Genomic DNA, 8,966 nt, shown 5'->3' on the forward strand with positions numbered 1-8,966 from the left:
CAAGGTTTATCTAAATCGTCCGATTCTAAAAATAGCAACAGGGTAACACTGGTATTTAAAACATGTGAGTACAGTTAGTACGCATTCGGGTTTGCCATGAAATATTTCGTAATTCCCTTGCTTTCGTAACCACGAGATAAATAATAACCAAATTTAGACAAAGTAAAAGAAAAAGTTACTTATTAAATAACGTTCAAAGGGACATGTTCATCGATGTGTGTATGTTAAAACAACAAATATTACAACTAAATGTGTTTGCTATATTTCAAACTATAATAATTGTAATAATCCTTCTTAACTTGAAGGAACAGTGGGCGAAAAACAAGTTGCCTTCTTCAGATTCTGAAACCGGAATCTTTCTTCTGCGCTACCAGTGTGCCATTCCGACTAAACATCGAATTTTGAAAATATTCAGGTATACACGTATTATCCAACAATACCGATAAAAAGCGCGTTTTATTTTATCCATTTCATTTGATGACCATCCGATATTTCTAAGTGTTTGTTAGCCATGAATATTTTTGTCGGTCGTTTTGATCAAGTGTATGGAATATGTGTGTGAAGCTATCACTATGGTTGCACAACATGTATGTATACTTTTTATGTGTATTGATCTTACGAGCTTATATTTTGGATTATAGATGCTTGAATTTTGCAAAATAAAATCAATTAAACTTCTATCACTTTATTTATGACTGTATGTGTAAAATGTGTTTCGTGTCTTTCATTAACCATCTTTTAAGAAAACACGTATAATACTGTGGTTTAATGTATATATATATATATATATATATATATATATATATATATATATATATATATATATATATATATATATATATATATATATATATATATATATATATATATATATATATACATTCTTCTGTAAGAAAAAGACATAAATAAGTCAACTATTACATTCACTTCTGTTTGTAGTGTGTATCATTCGCATGCGCCAATATCTTAAGAGAGAACAAAATACATGTATACCCGTAAAGAAATATTCGAAAACGCTTGATTCGTTGAATATGAGAAAGGCTTGAAACATATCGTGTAGCTGAGCACCTCTACAGATCTCAATTTTACTTAACCATTCTCTTCACATTGTTAATAACACTAGTTGTATTCCAAAATGCGAAATGTATATGCCCGCTAGATGATTTAACCATATTATATATTTCTCTTGTGTTTAAATTATAGAAAATACTTTGCATTGACCTCTGGAAAAAAATGTACAACTAAACATCGTGATATTAAACTAGGAATTTCCTTCATTACTAATCTAAAGAATATAAATGAATTAAAAGAAATCGGAACTGATGAGCTTTGTACCGTCAAATGCATTCACATGTTGTTCATAAAAGCGTTTCATCGCGAGTGAAAAATACAGATTGGTTCTAAAAATAAGCCACTGTTTATAAATTTACCATTTTAAACCATTAAAAAATGCTAATAACAAATTACCTTCACAGAAAAAAGTTACAGCAACACTACACGAATGTTAATTCCAACACATAATTACAGTTGAATCTGGATTGCACTTGCCTATAACAATTAGTCCTGTCAACATTCTGGTCGTGGTGACGTTCTTGTTCGCTTTCCGATGTTCGCATGGTCGTAAAAGCATCATACATCATCGTGTTTCGTGCACAACACGACGAAAAATTCATGGCAGGTATGTTTATCATGGTAGTATTGGTACAGTTACACTTAATAATACATTGGGCAATTAAAAGAAAATTTTACTAAGTTTTTTATATGTGTGTACAAGTTTATGGCATACAAATAATGATACAGTTAGATCCAAAATATATGAAGGGCTGTGTTTGATCCCTTTAGCTGTTCTAACCAGTGTTCGACCTTTATTGATCTTATGAACAGCCAATACAATGATTGAAAAATTTCCCGCCAGTAGACCGAAAGGTTTAGAAGTCTGCCAATGCCTTCGCTATATAGAACATTATTATAAAAATATTAAAAGAATACTATTTCCTTTTGCAACGATGCTAACTGAGTCAACAGCGCTAAGCTATCGAAACTTAAATAGAAATAATTAAAGACAATAATTCCACACTCACTCTCCATATCAATAGATTGTGTGCGAATACCTTTAAATTTGCCAGATCGTATTCTCTAAGACAGTTTTCTTACGTTTGACAATTGACATGACGCCTCGACGATGATCGCTCCGCCCACTTAATCACCCCGCCCACTAAATCACGTGGCACAGCGGGTAGCAAACCTAGACAAGCTAACACTAAAATGGACTCTTTGCCTATAGACTGCATACAGATTTACGCGATATTCCGGATGATTTTTTGGACTTTTTTGACACCATATAACACTTGTATTAGGGGTTTGTGTCATGTAGTTATTCTGCAAATGCAAAAAATATACGTTTATAGAGAACATCAGCTATTTATAACGGGTTTTTCGGTACATGAAACACGCTCTCATACGCTTGCGCGCTTACCGAAATCGAACCTGTTACTACATGTAATGGTTGTATTAGCAATAAATTAACACTTCTTCACCGGTATTTACCCATGTTATTTACGAAAATATTAACGAAACATTCCCCCCCCACCCCCCGTGTATTTGACACGAAATAGCGCTTTAAAACTGGGATTTCTGTGAAGTTTTACGCGCTTTCTGACACCGAGTGGGTACCAAAATCCCAAATGTTATTACGTATAGAGTGATATTAATAATATTAAACATTGCATATGGGACATTTATCAATCACTATAATTGAAAGTGAAAGACAGCACAATCAGTTTGGTCATTGTCTGATATAAAGTAGCGTTGTATGAAGGGGAATTCGGTAAAGCTACCAGTATCAGACGCTCGCGCATATGGTGTACGAACAGGTCCAAAACTATTCTAAACCGTCCGGGACGGTTTATAAACTGTCCCGGACAGTTTGTAAACCGTCCCGGACAGTTTACAAACCGTCCGGGACGGTTTAGGAAAGTTTTGGACGTTCGTGCGCATAAACCGTCCGGCACGGTTTAAACTGTCCGATACGGTATTATCGCTGGACAGTAGTATTTTTTTCAAAAGGATAATACTTTTTAAAGTAACAATTGACAAAAATACCGCAAGCAAATCCGGAGATTGAAAATGTTCTGAATTAGTTAAAGAAATACTGTGTTTTTTTTTTAATAATTGATTTTTTAACTTTGTGATACAAATATACTGGACCTAACAGAAATTAAATTTCATCATTCTTTTTTTGTTTTTGAAATTCTAGCAATGACAAGTAAACAATTAATGATTTTAATTCTATACTTGTTACTTGCACTTTTAATTGGTTTGAAATTATTTGTTTTTTTTTAAAATGGTATATCAACAAAGTGGTGTAATCCTAAATTATGTCAGATTCTGATTGGTTGATTGACTCCTCTTCAAAACCTATGCCGTACTATAATTTACGACGGTTTCCTAAACTGTATCGGACAGTTTGTTATCCACAAAATAAATCGCCCGGTACGGTTTACAGACGCACGAGCGGTTCAAAAGTATGTAACTGTCCGATATGTACAGTTTAGTAAACCGTCCCGAACAGTTTAGAATAATTTTGGACCAGTTCGTACACCATACGCGCAGGTACCGACTTCCCACAAGTTAACGCATTTATTGGTTATATCAGTAATAATAACTCTTATACAATGGCATTTATCGATACGTTTTTATTTAAATAGAAACATAAAATCGTTTTCACTTGTTTCTGACACACACAAAACTCGATTTATAACGGGGATTTCGTTAAGTTACGCAAAGTGGGTATCAATATTCTCTTGTATTCTACATGCACACGTGATATAATTCATACTTAATAATGCGTAGTTATTGCTTACATCACATGTCCAATTTTTTGAAATAAATTAATGTTCTATAAGGGTGATCTCGGTAATTCTACACATTGAAGCTTCTACTCGCTCTTGTCAAGACCGCATTTTCGCGTTGGAAATGGTATATATTTAAGCAATGTAACTTATCTTCCTGGAGTTACATTAACGAGATTATGTTTACATGGCGCAAATTTTCAAAATTGCGGCGAACGCTCCGTTTATCCAGATGTTTTTAGAGATAGCGTCAGCGAAATATGTTCATTAGGTGATACTCAGAAGCTAGCTCTTTTGACAGATAAGTGGTAAAATGTTCACAGCTCCTTCTGCAATGAAATTCAAAACTTTCTGGGGGTGGAAGCAAGAGTCAAACATTTCCTCACATTAAAATACCCATTCCCTCGAAGTCAAAGGCTTCTTGATTTAAAGCCTTGACACTCAAACTTAATAAATTATGGTCAAAAGTATATTTGCAGTTGGCAATGTTTATTGAAAATATTTATTGTTCTCATTTTTTTCAAGCTAAAATTCGAGGATAAAAATTGCCAACATGTGCCTGAAATGAAACACCAAATTACACCGTTTGCAAAGAAATTTCTAAAATTTTCTAGGGAAGGATCCCAATATCCCGCCAGCAATAGAGCTGAACACCCTCGCACACCTATGCAACTACCGATCGTTTCTCCCTCGCAATAAGGCTTCTTTATTTTTAAGCATTGGCACTTCAACTTAGCAAATAAATTATGTTCGAAAGTTTATTTACTGTTGACAATGTTTAATGAAATATGTCCTTTTATCGGTCTTTTTCAAGCAAGAAATTGATGAATAAAATTGCCAAAACGTGGCTGAAAGATAACACCAAAACGCACCATCTGCAATGAATTTTCCAAAATGTTCTTGGGCGAGACCCCCATCCCCTCCCCCTCTCGCACCTTTCCCCCACTCGCAGCTTCGCTGCTCGATCGTGCGTATAGCTGAAATAGCCTCAGGAACGACCCTGATAACTACCTTATAATTACAGTAAGAGAATCGACTAACTGTAACATAGTTTGGTAATAAGTAAATTAATTATTTAAAATCACGTTGATCGGCTCATGTTGAATCGGCTTACTGTTAACAAGTTGGCAAATTTTATTGTCGGTTCATGATAGGTGTTAGCCTTTGATCGGCGTAAATAACGTTTTGCCGTGGAGTCAAAATAATGTAGAACGACTGTCCGGGTTGACAAAATACTGGAGGAGCGATTGTCCGGGTTGGCAAAATAATGTAGGAGCGACTGTCCGCTTTGTCAACACATCGTAGGAGCGACTGTTCGCCGTGTCAAAACATCGTAGAAGCGACTGTCCGCCCTGTCAAATTTAGCGTAGGAGCGATTGTCCTAAGAAGCGATTGTCCGGGATTCTGTACACTTTCATATATCCCTATAATTATTATATACATTTAAACTTTAAAAAGCTAGTTAAGTTAAGATTGCTGTGACTGATGTATGCGATAATATTTAACAAATATTTGAATTTAAATCAAAATATGATGTGGCTATTATGTTCGATATTTTTACCTGGAAATGCGTAACAAGTTAATAGACGGCTCAGGAAAATATGATCGGTCGGATTAGTGTAAACAACCAACTTTTTAGGATGATTGAAGGTCTTTGAGTTAACTTAGTGCATCTATCGTAACTTGTCTTAGGGGTAAACATACCCCCCCCCCCCGTCAGTTGACTAATAATTCCAACGTCGGTTCATCACTACGCAATACAATAAATAAACGCCCAAATCAACGCCTAAAACCTCTCCCAGCGTTAACTGCCGTAGGAGAATAAGTATTTTTCACAATCCAGATGTTGCGACTCAGCAAACCATTCAATACCGTGCCTTAAGTGGCGAGGATCAGTATCACGTCTACACTTTTATGTATAACTGTACATTTAAACTTTAAAATGCTATTTTGGGCTAAACGTGCTTGTTACTGACGTGTGCAATAATGTTTAACAAACATTTGACATTAATAAAAACATGGTTTAAGTGACTATTTCGCAATATTTTGACTCCACTGTAAAGTAAAGTGCTCTGCCAAGTAAAGTGTCGTTCAAAATTAGCCTGTGCGGTCCGCATAGGCTTATCTTTGACGAAAGAATCCGCTATGACTGTTTTTGTTAAAGGGGCCTTTTCACAGAGGTTGACATGTATTGAAGTTTGTCATTTAATGCTTTATATTGATAAATGTAAACATTGGATCCAAAAAGCTCCAGTAAAAAACAAGAATACAATTAAAGAAAGAAAAAAATAACCCTCAACTGGGCTCGAACCACTGACCTCTGCAGTAAAAGTGTATCGCTTAGACCACTCGACCATCCGCGCTCATACAATGAGTGATGTTTTTTTTATATATGTTATATAAACAATCCTCGTAGTTTCACAAAATATAACGACAACAACGGAACTCTCCAAATTATTCAATCGTTTCGCGTTGCAACGCTTTATAATAGATTTAATTCGGAACTGCGCGCTGTGGGTTTTTCCGATTTCTGAGCGCGCGCGGGAGGTACAAACATTGTCATTAATACAGTAATGACCAGTAACGTCGATATCCGATTTGCTTCCCATTCAGTAGTGGATAAGTATTTAAGCGACAGTAGTGTTTATTTCAGAAAAATGTCAAAATTCAAGTCTTTTGTTGTTGTTATAACTATTATTATTAATAATATTATATAATAATATTAATTATTAATAATAATTACACATAACAAATCTAACACTGATATACAAACGTATGTCAGACGTTTAATACAGGATACAAGTCTAAACACACCGTTCAGATATACAGCCGCCTATACAAATGGATCCAGTGGCTAACATCCTTAAAAGACATGAAAACAGACTTTGTCAGCTGTATGGTAATGAAGTAAACTATACACACGGCTTGACATGCAATATTTCTTCTGAAAAACATTATTCATGTTCTTGTTTTTCGGCATGCTTTATAGATAATTATAGCAAATAAAAGTAGTGTATGGTAACGCTCGTTATTGATGTGCCTTCTAATCTTTTAAAAGGTCTTAGTCTTTAGCGAATAATTTTTCTTTACTTTTCAGATAAGATTAAAGAAAAGCATCACAAAAGTGCTATATCAATAGACATATAAATATCCGACTGATATGGAACGATATATTAGTTCTAGTACTACGAATGGACTGAGGATAGTAAGGTCGTTGTTGTTTGGTACTTGTCTGTGTGATTTTAAAAATATTTGAATAGCATAATATATTAAAACTGTATACCCAGGCCTACGCACAGTATATGCAATGACATAGTTACGTGACCGAAGCCGTTTACATGTACATGCAGCATTATATCGTGTTACATAATATTCTTACAAATTAAACACGATCGAGATTAGTTATCTGAAGAAAAATTATTAAATCATTGTATTTTTATGATCTTAAACGAACGTTTGAGCAGAAAAAGTGGTGTTTACTATTCAGCGATAAGACTAAGAGAAATGATTGATTCACTCTCTTTTAAAATATGCTAGTCAGCTTTTGTTTGTACCAACCCCGCGTGCTCAAATATCGGAAAAACCCAGACTGGAGTGTTCCGAATAACAACTATTGTTCAGGGTTTTAAATAGTCAACAGATGCATATAAAAAATAATGGATATTTAAGAGCACGGTAAATGTTCAGTATTACTGTTTCCGCGCAAATATCATAACTACAACAAAAATTCGCGAATCTGAAACTTTTTTTTTAATTTTGTCAATTACCAAAACGTGAAAAGGCCCCTTTAAAAAAAATGAAAAAGGGTAATCAATCAAAGCGTCGATTTGAGGGTCGCCAGGGACCTATTTACGTTCGCTAATGACGCCAAACAGATTTTTATCGCCATATCAAAACATCGCTGTTGTACCACTATAGCCAAGTAGCTTGTGTGCTAGTCGAAGATAAGTAACATCATCCATTAAACCTTTCCGAGACCTGTACAGAGAGATTGACATGACGCCTTATCAGTGATCGCTCCGCCCACTTAATCACGTGGCTCAGCGGGAAGAAAACCTAGACAAGCTAACTCCAAAATGGCTTCTTTGCCTATAGACTGCATATAGATTTATGCGATATTCCGGATGATTTTATGGACTTGTTAAACACCAAATTACACTTGTAAAGGGGTTGATGCCATTTAGTTATTCTGCAAATGCAAAAAATATACAATTTAAGAGAACATCAGCTATTTATAACGGGTAAATCGGTACATTAACCACGCTCTCAAATTATTACGTGTAATGGTGGTATTTGCAATAAATTAACACTTCACCGGTATTTACCCGTGTTATTAACAAAATTATTACCGAAACATTCCCCCTACCCGTGCATTTGACACGAAATAGCGCTTTATAACTGGAAATTCGGTGAAGTTTTACGCGCTTTCTGACGCCGGGTGGGTACCTCAATCCCACATGTTATTGCGTATAAAAGTGATATTATCATATTAAACATTGCTTATGGGACATTTATCAATCACTATCATTTAAAGCGTAAAAACAACACAGTAAGTTTGGACATTGTTTGATATAAAATTAGCTTTGTACGAAATGGAATACGGTCAGGCTATTATAAATTAATAAGGCTACCAATATCAGACGCTCGCGCAGGTACCGACTTCCCCGAAGTTACCGCATTTATTGGTTAACTAATATCAGTAATAATAACTCTTTTACAATAGCATTTATCGATACGTCTGTTTTAAAATAATAACAAAATGGTTTTCACTTGTTTCTGACACACACAGAAACGCGATTTTTAACGGGGATTTCGTAAAGTTACACGAATTGGGTACCAAAATTCTCAATTATTTTACATGCACACGTGACATAATACATACTTAATAATGCTTAGTTATTGCTTATATGACATTTCAAGTTTGTGAAATAAATTAATGTTCTATAAAGGGGATCTCGGTTATTCTTGAAGCTTCCACTCGCTCTTGCCAAGACCGCATTGCCGCGTTGTTAATGGTATAAATTTAATTCATCTAACTTATCTTTCTGGATACTAAATGTCAGAGTTGCATTAACCCTCTTTACACCGTTTTTGCCATATTTCATTTCCGTTTTT

Source organism: Dreissena polymorpha, chromosome 4, assembly GCF_020536995.1.
Source record: "Dreissena polymorpha isolate Duluth1 chromosome 4, UMN_Dpol_1.0, whole genome shotgun sequence".
Lineage (NCBI taxonomy): Eukaryota > Metazoa > Mollusca > Bivalvia > Myida > Dreissenidae > Dreissena > Dreissena polymorpha.